The sequence below is a fragment of the Lagopus muta genome, chromosome 6 (genome assembly GCF_023343835.1).
Source record: "Lagopus muta isolate bLagMut1 chromosome 6, bLagMut1 primary, whole genome shotgun sequence".
In the NCBI taxonomy this organism is placed as follows: domain Eukaryota; kingdom Metazoa; phylum Chordata; class Aves; order Galliformes; family Phasianidae; genus Lagopus; species Lagopus muta.
In genome coordinates this window covers 7,545,453-7,567,842 of record NC_064438.1, presented here as the reverse complement: position 1 = coordinate 7,567,842, position 22,390 = coordinate 7,545,453, and positions in this window count along the sequence as shown.

Genomic DNA, 22,390 nt, shown 5'->3' with positions numbered 1-22,390 from the left:
AATACACTTGGGTCTTCAGAACCATATCAGAAGTGAAAGCTAAGATTTACTGCATCTTGTCAATAGACTCTTAAATCATGCTATCATTGATCAGAAACAGAATAAGTATTTTGAAGTTCTCATTTCCCTATTAAGGTAATCTACTTGCAGTAGTTTTATAAATTACTGTTTAGCAGTAGTTCCTAGTGCATGTATTTCTGCTAAAAGCATTGTTTCCTGTAATAATGTAACCTCCCTCATGATCACTAAAAGCTTTCAACCAGTTTCCTTCTCTCAGCTGTCAACACAGACAGTAACAAGCCTTTCACAGCAATATAAGGATACGAGCCACTTCCTTCCAAAAGCTTTCCTTATTATCACTTCCATAGCTGTATAACATGCTAAATACTAATGGGATTAACTTGGTATCAACTGTAACATGAACTAATGAACATGTAATGAAGTAGTTCAAAGCCACTGTGATACGTTAAGTAGATAACTAGATAAGTTTCTCTTCCACTTGTTCATCACCCAAATATTCTGCCTCTTACAAAACAAGAAGATTTCACAGGCAGACAAGAAACTGGGAGGAGGGACCTAGAAAATTATGAAATTGGTGGATTACAGAAAAACAACATAGGCAGATTATACTTTCTTGGGAACACCATTAATCGACTACCTTTATCACTAGATACCTCTAGATTTTTGTAAATAGGAAACATTTGTTTTTTCAGAAGAGATTTATGTCAGAAGCCACAGAAGGGCTTTGGTTTTTCTTCCTTTCAGCTTTGCAATGAATAACTTTAAGTGTTTGGTAGCATAATGGAAATTAACACTCTGAGAGAGGCTCTCAAGACCTGTACAAAATACCTGGACAAAATTAAGGACATTATGAAGATATCATCAAGGACAGAAGCTAAAGGAAAGAAACTACCTATGCCAGTCATTAGAAAAAGCAGAGCAGAAGTGAATGTGACAGTTCATAGTTAGCTCCATGCCTTGTGTCTGAAATGCAGATCTTCTCCTCGCATAAGGAATCTGAACCAAGACAACCTTTTCCTCACAGAAACAGAATACAAAACACAACCAAAGCAGAGCATGGACAGCTTGTAGGCACATTAGCCTCTATTCCTTGTACCAGTAGACAGGACTTTACCAGGAGGGAGCAAGGGTGATGAACTGTGTTAAATACCATATGGGGTTTAGCTGCCAAGCTCCATGTCAGCGTGGTGCACAGGAGCTGATTGTGCATGGCAAACTCTTTAGCTAACTTCATATTAGGAAAAAAAAAAAAAAAAAAAAAAAAGATTATATGCAGGGGTTCGGGGTGTCTACTGTTTTTAAGACATTGCTAAGCAGCAGTTCTGAGGATCTCAGAGGAATGTAGTGGTAACCTAAATTGCAATTAGATATTTATGCCATATTGGCATGCTGAAGGAAAAAGACAGCAATATTAGGTCTCTTCTGGCTGGTGAGAGGTGACAGGATGAGGGGAAATGGCCTTAAGTTGTGTCAGGGTAAGTTTAGGTTGGATATCAGGAAAAACTTCCTTACTGAAAGGGTTGTTAAGCACTGGAATAGGCTCCCCAGGGAGGTGGTGGAGTCACCATCACTGGATGTGTTTAAAAACCGTTTGGATGTGGTGCTCAGGGACATGATTTAGCAGAGGGCTGTTAGAGCTAGGGTAGTATGGTTAGGTTGTGGTTGGACTGGGTGATCTTTAAGGTCTTTTCCAACCTGAGCAATTCTATGATTCTATGATTATCTAAAAAAAAAAAACGCCTCTCTTTTTATTAACACAAAACCAAACAAGTGAAAAAACACCACAGAAGAATGCTAAATATTGATGAATGTCTCATACAATGAGACACTGGGTTACAACATTCTCCTGGTAAGCTTTCGTATGTTGTCATGAAGATGTACTTAAGGCATATGACTACAGTGTAATAAGAGACGTGCTGATTTTAATATTGGTTGAATTAGTATCAGATCTTCATTTGTTAGTAGCCAAGAATTCCCACATACTTTGTAAAGTATTAAGATAGGTTAGTACTGTTATTATATAGTCAAATGTGGTTTGACTATATAAATATATATTTGCATTAGAATTTAGAGATGTAATTAGAAAGGAATGAAAGGACAATGAGATAATGCTGAACATTTATAGTTAATACTATGCACTAAATAGCATAGGGATAAATTAAAAAATACATGTTGGAAGAACTTAAAAGGGCAATGAAAACTGGCATTACAGGTGCCATAGAGTAAGTTCAAACATGCAAGAGATGGCAAGGCATGGTCTAAAAAGTTAAAGCAAATAACCTCACAGAACAAGAAAGCAAACAATGGAATGCCAAAATAACAAGAAAAAATATTTAAAAATATGTTAATTTTGCAAGTCAGTCTTTGTTGTGACTAGAATGAAGATGACTGGATTTGTCAAGACATGAATGATAAGGGCCTGGGTAAGAGTTCTGTCCGTGCAAATGATGAAGAAAGGCTGAATCAAACTGAGATTGCGTAGGAGCAGTTATGTTTACCGTATTAGCAATTGCAAAACAAACAAAAAAACTAAAAGGCAATGAAGTGAAGCCTACTGTGGAATAACATGTATGATCATGTACACACTGCCACCATAGCACAGCATTTAAGGTAAGAGCATTTTAGAATGGGTTCTCATTTTGCTGGTACTTTCAGCTGCCTAATGAGAACCATAAGCAAAGCCAGACAGTATAGACTTGAAGGGCTGGAAGGAGGCAGTGCAACTGATTCTGCATCATGGATACTCAAGTGTTTCCTAAAGAGGCTTTTTGATGTTACAGGACCAGTAAAAATATGGTCTCCATACTTTCCATTTTTTTTTCTAGAACTCCTTCCTGTGCTGCTGACAAATACATTTATCATTATGCTGATGAAGACTTCCAGTGATGCAAACCTTTTAAAACTCTGACATAGCCAGGACTTTAAAGGCCTGTTGGTAATCATCTGATTTGCTACTTTGTTCAGGAAAAATATTTTTTCCAGTTTAGAACCACTAAGTAAAAACTTTCCATGATTTTGTACTGCAAGGAATTCCTTCTGCTGAAGTATTTAAGTGCTGCAGACATTAGAGCTGATCTTGTATTCCAGCCTACTCACCAGCCAGTTCCAAGCCAGTTCCCGAAGAATCAGTTAAAAAACAAAGGTGAGAAATGTTTAAAGATAGCTGTGAGACAGTAAATCACACTTCATTTTTTAATGCTAACACATGTGAAGCCTGACACAGTATGTATGAAATCTTTTCTACTGATTTTAAAACAAACTAGAAAAATAATTAATGTTTTTCTTTCAGCAAGTAGAGTTTCATCTTCTATCCAACAACAAAAAAGTGAACTTCTTAAATAAAATGTTAAAACCTTAATTGAAAATAATTAACCTACGTATAATTTCCAGAAATCTATTCTATATCTTTTTCTGACCAGAAGTCAGAATGCAATTCAAAAAAGTACCTTAATCCTTGAATCTCTCTTAGAGTCAAGAACATGTCAAAACCTGGAGGAATTAAAACTGTATAGTTAAAAGAACCCTCACTCCAGAGGCTATTTGGTCATTGAAGGCTATTTGGTCATTCAGATCATTACCCTGAAAGGAGTGATCTTTGACAATTTTCATAAAACAAACCATCAGAGCTCAGGGACTCTCTAAAATCTGGCTGAAAATATGAACACAGCTTTTAACTACACTCCCCTGAATTAAGAAATGTGAAGGTAAATCTGTAATCTCTATGCATCTGTACAGAATACTGCACCAAACTCAAGTTTTGTGATGACTTGCACATATAACATGATTTTTGAAAGCATGTAAAGATCATGTTGAGTCATGTGATGATGAGCTGGTCTTCAAAGATTGGTGGGAGAAGTATAGCAACTGTGGAGCATACTGTTAAAGACAAATTCAAGGCTGTGAAATTTTTAAAAAGATGACAAGCCCCAAACTCTTATTCATCAGCTGCACCACCTGGACTACAGAAAGCAAGCTGCAGCACATCTAGTCAAGAATTTCCAGTTACACAATCCAGTGGTACAGTAAGCAATCATGAGAAAATAAAAGTAGAAGGAATGCATGCATAAATCCAACTGGATCTTTACCTTCATTATGTTTAAATGTTTTCTTCATGAAATTAGCAGCTTTATGTTATCCACATATGAAAATCCAGTACACAAGAATTAAAAGAAAAAGGCAAGATTTACACTAGTCAAGATTATTTTATGCCAGTTTATCTAACTGTAGAAAGACTACCCAAATGTTAGTAATCCCTCAAAACTTTAAACATAAATAAAGGCAAAATTTCCTACTACCAAATGTTATGACAATAGTAATTCAGAAGTTGCAGTGTAAAACAGTGCAACTGACAGAAGCTGTATCAGTAAAATACATTGGTGTTCTGTGTTAGATGACTAAGCTATTTGTTTCATTATGAAACACAATAGAATTAACATTGTGTTGAACACAAAATCCCTGACACTTTCATTGGATGGCTGGGAGAGACAGACTCCCAAAGACTGTGGTGTTTTTCAGTAGCTGCCTCTTACTGACAGAAACAAGTGTGTAAACTGAGAAGCGGGTCTGATATAATTCAAATACATGGTATGAAAACAGGCATTTAATTTAATCCATAGACAATTACTGGTAAAGCTGCTTTGTGTATTAGGTTTAATTCCTGGGCTGTGAAGTCATGAAATGGTGCTCAGCAGAGCAGAAAGGTGAACAGTGTCCTGTTAAGTGAAAGCAAAGAGGCCATTTTACATATGGCTCTATAAGCAGGCTAAAGCGGATGCCTGTATCTCAAAAAAGACTGCTTCTCAATCACATTCCTACCCAACCGACTCAATTCACAAGCCATACAGTAATCTGCCACAAACAACGGGTAAGCCTCTGACTTGTGGCTTGAAGCAAATTTTTTGTCAGCCTTTGTATACGTAGTTGTCTGCTAGAAAGTTTCTTAGCACAGCTAATAGTCCACACTTTTAAAACCAGCATATATTTCTACCTGCTATGGGACAGGTTCCAAAACACTTTAGTGCCAGTAGCCGCTAAATTAAGAACACAATAAGCTGAAGAGAGTATTTTGCTTGAAAGAATCTGAACACCACTGGACACATGCCATTCCTGAGATGCTCTCAAGAGAGTGAGTCACTTAAAAACAAAAATAGGAAAGAGAATTGTTAACTGTATAGATGTATGTAACATATCATTTATCATAATTACACTAAGCCTTAGGTTTCCACAACAGCATTCTGTAACTGAACCATCCCTGGCACCTGGAAAGCCCTACTTGACTGTCCACAGCTTAGAGAAATGGAAATTTTTGAATCCTTTGATTGTAACAAGTATGCTTGGGACTGAAGCATAAAAAGTGAGAATATGGTAAAATACACTGCAAAAATGTCAGGACATTTGTAATTAAAGTTTTGGGCAGTGTGTAAGCAGGACAGAGAGGAATTTTGCCACAGCTGATGCTGCAGCAGGCCCTGCACCTTTCCCAGAGATAAAATCATAGCTAGGTTCTGCTTTTGTTGTTCTAACTGATAGCCTGCTGATATAGCTTCCCCTAGAAATCACCTTAAAAACTACCTGTTGTTGTGAAATAAGAGCACACTAGAAACTCCAGAACAGTGGCAGAGCATGCATTTCCCATTAGAATCATCTATTTAATAATCACATGTGTAAACTAGCATAAAACTGAAGATAGTACGTAAGTGTTCTGCTTGCTAGATAGGACACAATATTGTGATGCCAACTACATGATTACTGAATACTACTGTATCATATGCGTATTAGTATTTAATCAACAACATTCAAATGAAGGGCAACTGGGGTGGGAGAGAATCATGGGAAATAGCAAACCCAAGAAGGAAAACAAGATGTGAACGGATAAGAAGAATAAAGTATACACATAATGATGGCAAGAACTACCTGATTTTACTGAGATTCTTGTTTTCTTTCTGGGAAATAATTATCTGGAAAAATACTTATCTAGTGGAATGATTTAAAATGATTTCAAATACATAATTTTCAGTAAATGTAATTCAGTGGGAATGTGTGAATTAATATAGAAAATCTAATTTTTGTTTGTGTGTGAGAGTCATCACAATTTTTCATAGTAATGATACCACAAAATGAAATGTATTCCATTAGAATTTGTGAATTTGCTACCATTAAAAAGACTGTATCTCATTATAAAGTCAGATATAAAACCCAATTAGAAAACTTGCTTGCACAACTGCAAAGAATAAGCTGCTATTTAAAGCCTTGAGATAAAATCAGACATTAAATAATGTCTGTCATGCAAACCTAGATCCTTCAGCATGACTAAATTTCACATAAAACACCTACATTCAGACAGTATTAAAAGTAATCAAAGATTTCTCTCCAATCATCAGAATTAAAAGACTTGGCCATTCTGAAAGAGTTGAACATAATTTGTGCTACTGTGACTGTCACAGGCTAATGTCTTTGAAGATTATGTAAAAATGTTACTATGCAAATAATACTCAAATTATCATCTTATTTTTAATATAAAAATACTCAAAAGCAAATGTCAGGTTATTAATTTTCAACCCATGTGAATGAGTAAAATTGTAGATGCAGAACCATTTCCAGCACTTCATAATTCAGCATCCATACAACTCAAAATCCATAGTAATAAAAATGCTTTTATTTGGCTTTTTAAAAATCTGGAATAAAAATGTTATTCTACCCAGATGAAAATTTAGCCATAAAAATGAATGAGATTATTTATCTTTATGAAAAGATTAAATTAAGAACAGATATATCCTGCCTGAAGAGTAAGCGGGTTATATGTGATAGTGCAGATATTCTTTCATGAAGACAGAGAAGCTGGACAAATTTAGGTACTTTCATTTTCGTCCAGTAAAAGCAGTCTGTGGGTACACATAAATGTATGCGTGCACATGTGACAGAGAATAGTTTGTGTCAAAAAGAAAGGAAACAGAAGAAGTGATTTTCAGTAATTTAAAAATAATTAAAAGGCCAAAAGGAAACAAAGAAGGAAAAAGTGATTAAGCAGTAGAAATATTCATATATAATGCCAGCGACAGATAGATTTCAGCACTGATACACACATTTGAAAAGAAAAGTAACTGGTGAATATTTAGGCAGACAGAGATTAAAATAAGACATACTGCTAAAAACAGCTAGCATAAATATTATCCACAGAAACAACCAGATTAAAACAACAGCAAAAAAGTACCTCTCTGTTGTTTACAGAAGAGCAGAAAGTTCACAGTTTCTAAAAATTGAAATCCATGTTTCATTTTGTAGAGGAGCTGTTAGGTCACAGCTTGGCCCACAGAGCACAGGCACATTGTGTGCAGCTGTGGTCTCCAGATGAGCATAAGGTATGGACCCAGAGTGCAGCCTCCCTGGGCTCATGTAAGAGTCAGCCAGTGGTGGGAGGATATCTCCTGGACCTAGGCTGCTTCCTGAGAAGGAACGGAGCACATCAACCATGTTGCTACATGGGTAGCATGAGAGGGTACATCTTCAGTGAATAAGGAACAGGCTTAGTAAAGCTGCAATCCTTTTCCCTAAAGCAGGAATATTTCATATGAGGCAACATTTTCCATTTAAACTTTACAAAGTAATCCTTGCATGAGATAAATTCATCAGCTGTTTCATTGCCTTCCTTCATGCAACATCCCTATCACACTGAAGCAAGAGTGGAAGAAAGGATGTCCAAGTAGAACCGACCAACATAAATTTCACCTAGTTTTCCACTAGTTACAGAGTGAATCTTACAGAACTGGTCCCTTTCAGATTGACACCTCATCCTACACATAAGCTATAGTACAGTAGAAACTGATGGCTTACCAGACATGGGCTAATTCTACATAGATAGAGTTGGCTTTCTGGGCTGCAGGTGCACACTGCTAGTTCATGTCCAACTTGATTTGAAAGAAAAAGGCTTTCCTCTATCTAAAAAAAAAATCATGAATATTGTCTGAGTGCCACCCACATACTGTTGATGTCAGACTGAGGAAGGAAATAATGCTTCTGTTGAACCAGGGTGGGAATCATGACCTTGTAGTCTGAGATAATGAGCATGTCACTGCATTTTTGAGATTCAGAAACAAAAGAAGAAAGCTAATCATGGAAAAGGTACTTTGATCATTCTGAGACTACATGAAGGCCAGTGAGAGCAAAAAGTATCTCAGTGTGGTTCTCTGAAAAATCAAAAAACTCCTCAGGAGCCAACCAATTCCTACAGTTTACTAAAGTTTTGCTCAACTCTATTCACCTTCTCATTATCATTCTGACAATATCAATCACATCTATCATGAGAAAAGATTAATAACTTTGTAGTTCCATAAGGACCTCATGGCACCTAATATGTAAGGAGTTGAAGATTCTGAGTCAGAAAAATCTGAGTAAAAATAATTACTCTCTAATTATTTGATACTGAACTCCAGATTGGAAACTACAATTAATTATTGTATATCTATGTAGTGTTTCACTATATAAATGAACTACCAAATAAACTATGACTTTAATGGAAGGCAAAAATGCAAGCCTTAATAAATGCCTGACATGATATGTTTTACTTTCTTTCATGCAACCACACCTCACACAACTAGGAACACCAGTATCAAGTACATCCAGTGAATGTGACTGAAACATAGGGCATTCTTTTTTAGTTTTAGCAATATTTTTACTTCAAAAACACAAAGTGCACTTTGGAGCTAAAATCTGCAATGAATACACACACATGAACATACAAAGCCAACAAAAACAAAACAATAAACACATGCAAGAACACAAGTCACATGAAATTGCACACAGTTCAGCTTTCTGAATTTGTCATCCCATATAATAACAGTCAAAGCGATCAGCTGGATCCTATTGCACAGTTCTACAGGAGAAGGTGGGTTCTATGCTTCAATATTAAGGATCCTAATTGTATCACATTATTATAGGAGCTGCATTTGTACCTCACAGATACAGAATTACGGTAATAGGGTTGCTATCCTATATACAGTGGGATAACTGAGTGACTTTTGGAGTTTGTCCGCTCTCACTGTGGTATGGCTTTCAAAAACAGAGATCACCCAGCCCATAAAAACTGATTCATATTAGGACATAAATAGCAATGACAGCAATATCATGGCAGTTTTATAATTCAAAATGGTCAATACTGCCTAATAAATCAGTCAAATACAGTCAAAATTTCTCATACAGTTGACACAAGCTGGTTCAATAACTCTTGAGAGAAGGATCTGCACTGACAATATTTTTGGAACAGAGATTCTGATAGACCAAACTTTATTCCATGGTTTCACTGAGGGAGACCACTTTCAGTGGCCTTCAGATCAGAATCTGTACAGGAAATACGAACTATTGCATTCCATTCCACTAAAGATTTCAAGAGAAATACTGATGATAATCTGCTTTATAGCTAATATGGCTAATATTTTACTAAATTGTTAAAAATAGATAATTTGGTTTAAAACATTTCATTTGAAACCTGAGAAGGTAGTAAGGGGACTACTAAACTGAATGCTTCAGAAACCTAAGAGAAACAGATAACAGAAGTTAAACAAAAACCACACATACACACACACACACACACCGACACAAAGTCACCTTTAATAGTGTAATTAACTTTGTTTAAAAGCTTCAGCTCTTCTAGCACTGCTACTGAAACCCAGAAAGCTTTCCCTTCAGAAGTTTTCATTAGCAGCATTGTAGAAACAAAAGACCTATGCAGAAAATAGCCTCTGAGTATTTGAGTAATTGATTTTAGGTGAACGTTAAACTACAATTACCAACAAATCTCTTGCATAGATCATTCTTCCACTGATTTTCACTCTAGCACAGGGTATAGATGCCTGTAAATGAAATGCTGGTGACTACACTGATGCAGTTCTGCCCCCTCCTGTTCTGTTCTGTATGTACTGGTGACTTTAGAAATACATTGAATAACACAAGAACACTGCAACCACAAGATAGCCAAATTCATCATAAACTAATTTGATGGAGGTTACAGGACACAGATCAATCTTGCAAGCATTTCTCTGGATTCTGACTTATCAATTCTTAAGTATTTATGAATAGAAGAGAGAAACACAATTATTTATGCAACAAAAGTAAATCATAATCCTATTTTTCCATTTATTTTATTGCAGAATTATATTCAATAATAATTTATTTTTGCTTGAGATATATATATATATATATATATATATATATATATATATATATTTTCCCACTTATTCTGACCTAAGTTTCTGTCTGTAATCTCAATAAATGCTTAAGAAAGTTTTAAGAGACAGCCCCAAGTTCAGATAGCTGATAAATATCTCCTGCTTAGATAGGATAACAGTCAGAAGTTTTATTTCTTCTATTATTTTATTTTATCCCAGTGCCACAACACCACCTTCCCATATCTTTCTTTAAGATGGTTCCTGTATGCATTTCAAAAACTTGCTCCCCAAAGACAAAAAAGCCAATATATAAACATAAAAATGTCCCTCATGATTCAGAAATCTTAACAAAACTAGCTAGCATGATAGTCTTTTTCACTCTTATCACGAGAACTAGACCGCGTGAACTGATTACTTTGCACAAACTCAAGAAGAGCTCTAGCTCTTTTCCACTGTGAAATTCTAGGATAAGCACTGCTAAGGTATATGAGCACCGTGGAAAATCATCTGCTTTAAGATCATTTTTACGGACTAACAGCATTAATGGAACCTTGTAAGTGTATTGCAAAATAACTGGGAAAAGTTCATATTTTTTAAAGTTCTATAAGAACTTTAAGACAATGTTTTTTTATATATAATTTAATTTGTTATTTTGTGCTTTTTACATCAAAAAAGATATCTCTGCCTTTGAGGGTTAACAAAACCTTTGTGATGAGTACTAGTAACCATGGAAATACAAAGAGCTAGTCAGAGACCAACATCAACCTAACAGAGGTGTTGATAGACAGAAAATACACGTATGATGAATTTACTGCGCATGAAAGCTAGCTGAATCTGTCTCAACTGCATTAACAGTGTAGGAAGCCATGTCCACAAAGCCTTCGGAATGCTTAGGAGCATATAGCATTTTATCACTGTAAATAAAGGGAAATGCCTTTAAAGGTAGTTTTTAAAGCACTTAGTGCAACTGAACTAGTCTAAAAGAAGAACAAAATAAGGATAAAATGGGTACTATGTGAATAAGAACATTAACAATGCAAATGAAAAGACTAAAGGAAGCCCAGCTGAAATTTTCTTAGACTAACACTGTATTTATGAAGCTCATATAACCAACAACCAGTGACATGTGAGTAACTTGTGTTAGCATTAAGAATGTTTTCTCATCATCTGCAGAAAGCCCCAGCTTCAACAGTATCCAAGACAAACAATCACTCGGCAGATGATTTATTGATCAAACTATCTACCTTGTAAAAATAAGGCATGAATGTTTAACGACTGTCTCAGTGACAGGCCAAAGCAAAAAGCCCATTATTTAAACAGCTACAATCACAGTCCTTAAACATGTACATCCCCTAAGAGATGCCAAAAAAAAAAAAAAAGGAAAAGCATACATTCTTTGCTATAATTAGGAAACCATGACCATCAGCAGTAGAAATGTTTTTTCCAGAAAGACATCTGGATAAGTTACATCTACTGGGAAAATGCAATTACGTATATAAAGTAAAATATATGTTTATAATATATGACTTAAGTTACACACGTATGCTGTGACTCAAAAAATGCCAAAATGTGTCACTATGATCAGTTCTAACCTCACCCAAACAGAAACTATCTCAGTCTCGAAGCCTGAGAAACATGAGACAAATTAATACAGACCTCCTTCCTCACGTCTCTTTTTGCCTTGTGGCTAGTAGAATTAGAAATCTCTTTCACTTCTGCTCCTGGCTCCAGGGAGGCCAAATGCATCCAAGCCAGGAATACTTCTCTTGAAGCACAGTAATTTACATGCCCAAAATAATCAAAATACTTCTTCAAATGTGCTCAGCAAAGACCTGTAGGCTTTAAAACTGTGCAGTGAAGGCATATGGCTCCATAAGACTTCACATCCTTAAAGAAAATCTATTTCACCATTTGCTTTCTGTAGGCCTTTAGGACTTTATATAAGATGTAAGATACATCATTTTTACTTTCCCAGGGCCAAGAAAAGAATGATAGATTAATTTTGCAAACTTTTACAACAAATGTTTTTTTTCCCTATCTTCTTTGCCCATTTGTCTTTTTGTATTCTGCAGAAAAAAAACCACAAACTTTTAGCTCATAGATGTATTGCAGATTTCTGTAAGTGTGACTATAATGGCCGGGGTTGTAGATAGCTGAAACACCATTTTAATGCTAGTAGTTACACTTGAAAAAAAATTAGTATTTTAGATACTGGGAATCCCTGACACAACATATCATGACTGGGACTAATTGTGCACCAAAAATAGAGATCCTCTGGGCCTGTGTTAGCTGAATTAATGAGGAATGCTTTCACTGTTTCTGACATCTATGGCCTGCTGTTCCACCTGTTTTCCCCAGTTACCTTCATTTTAAATGCAAGATCAGGTAAATGAAATGAAAAATGAAAATACTATCTGGATGTTTTCTTGCAATTTCTTGTTCAGTTTTAGAAGCAGATATGTTCAGTTATGGGTACATTTGAACTACAGTAATTATTCTAAATTTCATTGTTATGTCTATAGAAATTTCCAAAGCCTATGCCTTAAACTGTGGCATTTTAATAATGAGCCAAGATAAAATTTGAAGAAATCCCATTCTATCACTCTAGAAATGAGTTGCAGAGATAAAACTATAGACTATGGTCTTTCAATAAAATAGTGCTTTCTAAATACTTGAATAATTCCTGAAATTCGAATGGATTCCTATCCTACTTGAAGACTTGAAAAAAATATGGCCTTTGTCTTTTTTGCTGATACAAGATGTGGCATTGAAGATCCCACTCCCAATAAGAGTTACTACTGCATTATACTAATCACTACAATACTAGTAATATCTTAGAAATATTACACAAAAATACGATTTATTACAAAATCCAAATGAACTCTGTGGGTTACATGAGATATAATTTATAGAAGAATGCATTTTCTAGTGATCTAAGTGAATATTGGCTGCAGTTCATATTTCCCTTTTGTGTGATGAATTATTTTTTGAGTAGTATTTGGGAAGTCACCAATTCAATATTCATAAGAAATACCAAACACAATATGCAGAAATGTCTGAACAGCAGCCAAAAAATAGAAGTCTTCATATTAATATAAGCTTCATATCAGCTAATTAATATAATAACTGATTATCTTAACTGATTATTTGTGGCATTTTGTCCACTTATCCTCTGAACTTCAAGCTAGTATCTAAAATAACTAGGCAAACCACAACAGATCCCAAAAAAAAGCATGAGAATAATTTGTATTTTTATCTCATATTTCAGTGGAGAATCTGGAGTGACTAAAACTATTTGAAAAGACGCTTTCAAGCAAAGCCAGAAGTAAAGTAATATTATCTTTGTGTAATTAAAATTAAATAAAAAGTTGGAGATGTAGATCCATAAATGTTTAAGCAAATAATTTGCTTTGAAAATAAAGGATGTCTTCTAAAGTAACTTCATGACTCTGTAGTAAATCTCTTATACCCTTCTTCTCTGGCCTAGGCATGAGATTGTTCTCTTAACTTCTAGCATGGCTAATGAATATTTGCTCTCTAAGTAGGTATGCACTACTAAGACACAAAAGGAGTCTCACTGTGCACTGACAAGCTAGGAGCATTGTCAATAATTTGGGTCCTTTGTGGAGCGCATTTCGTTACTCACTAATAACTTGATCTGTATGGTTACAGATAATGTCTTCAGCTTGAACAGTAGCTTTGTATTCAGTTCACAAGGCAACATATAAAAACTGAAAAAACACACCATGAAAGAACATTTCATTTTTTGATTCAAAGGTCTGATCCAAAAATCACTTAGGAGAGTATTTCAAATAACATGAGCTGCAGGTCAGATCTGCAAAAAGTACACACTCAATTCATACCTTCAGCAAAATGTATGCTGTAATGAGTATATGTATACACCTTCACTAATCGTTTCATGCTTGATCTTTTTATGCCATACAGAATCACAGAATCACAGAATGGCCAGGGTTGGAAGGAACCTCAAGGATCATGAATCTCCAAACCCCCTTGCCACATGCAGGGCCACCAACCTCCCCATTTAATACCAGACCAGGCTGCCCAGGACCCCATCCAACCTGGCCTTGAACACCTCTAGGAATGGGGCATCCACAACCTCTCTGGGCAGCTGTTCCAGCAGCTTGCCGCTCCCTCTGTAAAGAATTTCCCCCTGACATCCAACCTAAATCTCCCCTCCCTCAACTTAAAACCATTTCCCCTTATCCTGCAGTTATCAACCCTTTCAAAGAGTTGATTCCCCTCCTGTTTGTGGGCTCCCTTTAGGTATTGAAAGGCTGCAATGAGGTCACCCCGCAGCCTTCTTTTCTCCAGGCTGAACAAGCCCAGCTCCCTCAGCCTGTCTTCATAGGGGAGGTGCTCCAGTCCCCTGCTCATCTTTGTGGCTCTCCTCTGGACCCTCTCCAACAGCTCCCTGTCTTTCTTGCACTGGGGGCTCCAGACCTGGACGCAGTACTGCAGATGGGGCCTCACAAGAGCAGAGTAGAGGGGGACAATCACCTCCCTGTCCCTGCTGGCCACCCCTCTCCTGATGGAGCTCAGGATACCATTTGCTTTTAGAGCTGCAAGAGCACACTGCTGGTTCATGTTAAGTCTTTCATCCATCAGGACCCCCAGGTCCTTCTCTGCAGGGCTGCTCTCAAGCACCGCTCCTTCCAGTCTGTATGGATGCCTGGGATTCCTCCAGTCCAAATGCAAAACTCTGCACTTTGCCGTGTTGAACCTCATCAGGTTCACCTGGGCCCACTTTTCAAGTTTGTTGAGGTCCCCCTGAATGGCATCCCTTCCTTCCACCGTGCCAACCGCACCACTCAGCTTGGTGTCATCAGCAAATTGCTGAGGGTGCACTCGATTCCATCGATGCCACTGATAAAGTTGTTAAGAGCACCGGTCCCAAGACAGACCCCTGGGGACACCACTTGTTACCAGCCTCCACCCGGACACAGAGCCATTGATGACCACCCTCTGTCTGCAGCCTTTCAACAGATTTCTTATCCATTGAGTGGTCCACCCATCAAATCCACATCCCTCCAATTTGGAGATAAGGATGTGGCGGGGGACCATGTCAAAGGCCTTTCAATTTTTCATAAAGATTTTGAAGTTGTGTAACCAACCACTGATACTAAACAATAAACAAAATGTTAGGGAACGGTCATTAAAATGTGGAGTAAAAAGAGCATGTAAAAACTGTACTCAGAGTCATTATACAACATTTGAATAAAAATTATACTACAGATAGCATAGCTCCTATTTATGACAGGCTTGGCAATATCCCTAGACAAATTTTAAAGAGTTACGTAGGAAAAACAGACTGCTCCATTATATCATCAACATAATTAAGTGTGACACAACATAAGTATTATGGGAGAAAACCTAAAGAAATTCAAAACAATAGGCTACCCCTAGCCACTACTTCCAACTTCAAGTCTGAATTAATTAAAAGATCAAGTCATAAATAACAGTAGAAAAGCAAATAACTAAGAGAATGATAATTCTTCTAAAAAACTCAGAGAAGACATTTAGGATAGAATTTCTCTTAGTAGAAGGAAGAGCATTCTAGTTATCTTACCAAATTTGACACAAAGGCTGAGTGAACTGGGTCTGTTCAGCCTTGAGAAAAGACTGAGAGGGGACCTCATCCAGGTCTATAAATATCTAAGGTGTGGGGGGCAGAATGGCGAGGCCGGACTCTTTTCAGTGGTGAGTGGAGACAGGACAAGGGGAAACGGCCGGAAACTGCAGCATAGGAAATTCTGCACAAATGTGAGCAAGAACTTCTTTACGGTGAGGGTGACGGAGCACTGGAACAGGCTGCCCAGGGAGGTGGTGGAGCCTCCTTCTCTGGAGATGTTCAAGACCTGCCTGGATGCCAACCTGTGCGACCTGCTGTAGGGAACCTGCTTTGGCAGGGGGGTTGGACACGATGATCCCTGGAGGTCCCTTCCAACCCCTACAATTCTGTGATTCTGTGTGATTCTGTGATTCTGTGAAGAATCTCCGAACAGGATTTTGTTCGGCCGTTGTAAGTTGGTCTGTCATTAAGCTGTTAGTGTCTCCTGTAATCTCATGCATTGCTTCTAAACCTTTGGTCCAAGCATTGGTGTGTAGGATACCCGATTATCTGGCAAAGTGAACAGTTTAGTCTTCTTCCATTCATCCTGACTGACTCCAGGCACAGGCTTCATTATTACACTCACAAGAAATGTTAAAAGGACTGACTTAAGAACAGTATGACTATTACCCAGACAAAATCTCCCATTCTCTGCTTTGCTTGTCTCTTTACACATATTCAAGGATAGGTCTTGGTATGTCTAGGATGAATAGCATAACATATTATGTTCATATTCTTTCTGATCTTACAGTGTTGAATAACACCTCTTTGCTCTTTCTGCAAATCCAGCATGAAAGTAGAAAAGAGTGACTCTAAGAACTTGCATGAACCATGTGATGCAGAACATCCTGGCTACCACTAATGGTAGAGAAGTGAAGATTAAAGTCCTCCTGCCTTCCTTTATTAAATACCTACATTTAAAACAGTGTGGTTGAGAATCTATTTAATGTGACATTGGTAGTTACAGTTTCAACAAGCAATGTCAGCTAAATATACAAAACAAAATGGATGCCAGTACACTGGTGGGTAAAATAAAATGTCCAAATAAAAATACTTTGCAACGTTTTTGTTAAATTCTACCCTTCCAAGCCAGGATTTTCCTACTGAGAAAAAAGAGTCAAATTACACATACCACACTAATACTCATCAGTACGACATTCTGGTATCTGCAACTTCAGTTCCCACTCTTCATATAAACTAGTGCATAGCTCTCGAGCATGCAAGTCAAGTGACTATATCATGGCTCAGGGTGGAGCCCAGGGATGGCCTATAAACATGAGGAAGGGCAGGGAAAAGCATGGTAATCTGTCTGGACACGTAGCTTCACTTTGTATTTGGTGCAAGGATCCAGTGCCTGCCATATTCAGGCAGTGCCCATATTTTGTCCTTTTTCCTCACCAATCTTTCTCCAAAGATTCTTTTGGAAAAGTTACCTTTATTCTCTGCCATCAATATATGATCTTTTTAGAGATGACTGGGATTTAACATCCACCAAAACTTAATTCCTCTACATGAAGGGGCAGATGAAGTTCTAAAACTGTATGGCAATTTGCAATTTATTTGTGTAATTACTTGATTCTGGAATTAGATCGCAGCTTGGCATCCACTTGATATTTATTAAGTGTAAATATTTTCAAGTAGCTCTACCTCATATATATATAGCTTGTGTATAGCTTATATATGTAGCTGTGTGTATAATTGATTAATATATAGTCTTTTCTGTTATTTGCACTAGTCTCTGAAATTTATCCCCAACATATGTTACTGTGGATTCATTTTTGTTGCCTTTTTCAGGCACTGAAATGCCACATCCATTTAATGGCATTTGCTGTGTGTGTGTGTACACACACATACATATATATTTTGATCACATCACAGCATAGCAAAACATAACTATGGGCTAACCTCAATGCTGTTTATACAGTGGCCTTTATTTTAACATAAAACTGTCAGAAAATGTATATGAGAAAAAACAACACACTAAGAAAGAACTTAGAACTAAGAAAGACTGAGCACAAGGATGAGAATGGATTTTACAGCTAAGTACAGTTAAGTATCCCTTAGATTGTTGTATGGGAATTACTAAGTCACGGCCTGAACCTCTGATTGATCACCTGAGGCGAGCCATGAGTCAGCCAGAGGAGCACAGGTGAAGGCAATTCACCTGTGCTGCCAGAAGGGGTGGAGCCAGGCTGCACCCCTCCTAGACCTATTTAAGAGCTGGCTACCAGAGGGGAAGGATCTCTTCTGGAGATTGCCTCTATTGGTGTTTTGCGGTGAGCCCAGCTGAAGGGTAAGCCTCCCATTTTATTCTCTTTTGTTATCATTGTCCACTTTGCCTAACTCTCTTGATTATATTGTAACATCTTGATATCCGTTGATTATGCAATTGTAAAGATGCCAGCTAACATCCCATTATAATGTGCCAGCTACTGTCCAAGTAGGTCACAAAATGAAAGTTCACATGCTGAACAGGGCTTAAATAGAACAGCTGATGAGTAAGATACTGTATCTTCTATAAACTTCACATTTCATGCCAACTCATGGCCACAGCCCACCCCAGCCAACACTGCAGTCATCCCCAGCCCTGACATGTTGGCCTCTGACTTGGAGGTGGAAGCTGGTGGGATGGCAGTAGGGGTGGAACCTTCTCACCAATATTCCATTTTGTTGCAATGTGACAGGTGGCAGCAGAGGGGCACTCTGACAAAATGGTGCCTGTCACGGAAGTACATATCAAGCAAAGGGGTGGAATTGAATACTTCCAAGCAGAAAAAATGGCCCCCATTAACATCTATTGACACTTGTTGAATGTTTGTAGAGACCAACCAGTGGATGTGAGCACCGTGAGGCAGTGGGTGGTGCATTTCAGCAGTGACAACAGTGACCATGGGTCATCTCTGCTGGTACAGGTTTTTACAAGTACAGCATGAAGGCTTTTGTTCATTGCTGACAAAAATGCATAGTTAATGGTAGACTATGTGGGACAATAGTGTTATGTAGCTGAGAATTTGTTCTTATATATCATTGCACTCTTTGCATCATTTCCATGTAAGCAAATAGAAGACATAATTTTTGGAGTACATATGTGCAGCCCAAGTTGGTTCCTTTTCACTCAGCACAGCCCAGGCAAGCCAAAAGATAGGACAGCCAAGCATTAAGACTTCGCATTATCAAATATTCCCAGAGTTGTTATTCTCTAAGAAAAATCTGCAGCAGAACGAAAGTATCAAATTATTTGACTATTCAGTCTTCAGAAAGTATTTGTTGTTTTCATGCTACAGTCAAAAAATCACTTGTAGTCTGTTTTGTGGTTCACATCCTTGGTTGAATAACTCCTGGGACTCAGGAAAACTAAGAACAAGAAGGAAACCTTCCCCACATACTTCCTGTCTATGTGAACTAATAAGAAATAGTTCTCCCAGCTTCCCAATATACAACACATCAGGCACATCTACTGATATACCAGCAAGCCCCAGAAATAGTCCAATTTTGCTGTTTTAAAAATATCTTCTCTGTTAACAAAAAGATTGTTTCTCTAACATTATTATGCAACAATGCAATATTAATAGACTACTTAATTAACATTTATCTGTAGACAATGGAGAAATCAAAACTTACTGTGAACATATAAGACTCACTGCTCCTCTGCTTTAAAAGATATCTCCTGCATGCAGCCAATCATAACCAAGAAAGCACGTTACTTTAATACACTGTGAGGAGTACAGATACATGTAATGTTGAGGGGAAGTATAGCCTATGACGTGCTTAACCTCATAGGCCTTACTCCAAATGCCTAATGGAATCAGTGTGAAATCAATTCCAAGTTCTGACTGTTTAAGAATTAATAATGTCAGATTAAGTTCTAGTATATTTACAAGATTAAATGTGGGAAAAAAAAAAATCACTGTCCCACTGTCATATTATGGCTTGTCAATATAGAAATGCTAAAGGAATTGAATTTAATTTCAATTAATTTTATTTATACCATCTGCAAATAAAATTGTGGGTTTTTAACTGTTCTGCTTTCATTTATTTTATGAGCATAAATGAAATAGACCCAAGCCTCTAGTTGTTAAATATTTCATAGCTTCTTGTCAGAATATGTGTTGCAAGCACCATGTTGTCCATGTATTTGGAAAATAACTAAAACATTTTGTGAGATATGATAAAATAAACCAGAGGTGCTGAGTGGCTTACCAGACTCCTCAGAAAGCTGTCAGCAAGGAATTCCAGTTGCAACTGTGGCTTTGCACCTGACTTAGTATGCGGGTGTAACGCTGGCCAGCTCATTCAGTCTCCAGGCCTGTCCTTCCTATCTGTGAAAGAGAGGTCATTATACTTGTTAAGTAATACATTTTGAGACTGTTCATTACCTTTTTTTTTTATAAGGAAGATCTTTCATATATTTAAATGACGTTTACAACTCCAGCAATCCCTTTCTCTTCAACTGAATCTGCTTCTTAATCATCCTTTAAAATAATCAAATCGAATCAGGGTATGTTAAAAAGTTTTTTTGTTGTTGTTCAGTTCATGCTTAGTAGGAAAATCCTTCTTGTTGCTTCCCCCCCCTCACATTGATACTTGTAACTTCATGTCCAGTCAAAGCTGAATATGGACTGCCTTGCTGCAGCTATCCTGTGATACTCTTAAATGAAGCTTAAAAAAAATTATCCTCTCCCAAGAAAAGACAGTAATGTCATGTTTGGTTTTATTGTACTTAATAAGCCACAGAGAAATGAAGCCAGCAATTTCAAGAGCATCTTTAGTTTAATTCAGTTTAAACAAAATAGCTGCTAGAAGTTCTTTTTATTGTGGGGAGGCAAGAATCTTACTACCCCTTTGTTTATACATTTATAAAAGAAAGTAATAGAGTGTTGAATCAAAATTGCCGCAACAATAGTTAGACATTTATTATTTATCAACAATGATGGTAAATTAAATTTTATTCAATGTTTTGATAAAGTTTCAGGCAAAAAAAAACAAAAAACAAGAAGGAAATCCCCAACTGAAAAGTGTTGCTACTTAAAGAGGTTGTCATTATGTAGCCTTTAAGATTTCAAATTTAAAACATTTTATCACTAACATTAAAATATTTAGAATTTGCATCTTTTCTTCAGTTTAGACACTTCTAGTCTCTGAAATACTAGTGAAATTCCATATACTTTAAAGAAGTAAAAAAAACCTGAAAGATCTATGGCCTCCATTATGCTCGAATCCAGATAAAAATACAAGTTCATCCCTGGCCTTCCACAAAAAAAAAAAAAAGAACAAATATTGCAGAGAGTACTTGATTTTCTTAATTCTCAGGCCTTAATCTCATTTTCCTCCTTAGATTCTTCTTCCTGTTCTTGTTATGCTGCCAGATACTGGACTGCCAATTCTTGCGAGACTCCTATGGAGTCTCAGAATATTAATTTGTGTTTTTGGAGATACCAGGGCTGAAATCAATGGCTGAGTAAGACCTCCTTTTCCCTTTCCTTTTCCTTTTCCCTTTCCCTTTTCCCCTCCCCTTCTCTTCCCTTCCCTTCCTAGATCCATAGTTAAGTGCAAATACATGTAGTGTATCTTGGACATATTTTTGAATACAGTAAAAAATAAACCTGTAAAATAGTATCTCCAAACTATATCACAAAAACCCATGCTCCAAAGACTCAGATAAGTGTCTCCCTTGATATCTCTAATTGGGGTTGTGAATCATGTTTCAGAGAAAACATAACTAAAACATCAAGGAAATAATTTGGCAGGCTACTTCTGAACTTTTAAAAATCTGCTGTTATTCCAGAGACATTATCAGTGACTGTTTGAAGGGCGGGAAAAAAAGCTAGCAGGATTTGGGCTATCATTTGAGAAAATAGACTCCTTTTTGCATGTAACCAGATATCTAGATTAAAAAAAGAAGAAGGAGGAAAAGTTGCAGATTCTGAAGTGAAACCACTGATAAAAAGCCCTGTTATTTCCTAGGTAGATTTGGTTTAATGAAGAACATAACCCCTATGCTCCTTGATACAAAGTCAAAAATCTCAGCTAGGAAAGTGGTTACTTTCCTAGCATTCAAATTTAATACGGTAGTGAAAATCAGTGCGTTGAGATACAGGCTAGTTGTTCCAACAGTCTGTTAATAATCACAGTTTTCAGTGCAATCACCACATAGCAGGCTCTTCTCCCATTTCTACATCATAATTTGAAACCAGATATAAGCCCAAGTTTTGATGTGTAAGCATAGTGTGACCATTTACTATTATATAGTTAAGGAGGCAGCTAAGTTCCTAATTAAGGCATAATTTACTGCCTTCTTTAAAAACAACCTAAATTCAGAAAATGAATCGTATCAGCAATTGATTGGCTGAGGAAATGCTTCTGCTATGGAAATAGAAGCGTATGTGCACAGTGCCCCGGGCAGAGGACATGATGGAGCTGGTCTTTCTAGCAGATTCCACAGTCTATGGTATCGTCTCAGATTCAAGTGTTTCTTCAAGGATGACCCTTTATGGGGAAAAAAAAACCACCCTACCTGTGCCTAACCTGTGCACTAAGCTTTACCTCTACTTTCTGCAATATATAAACACATGCTGGAAGA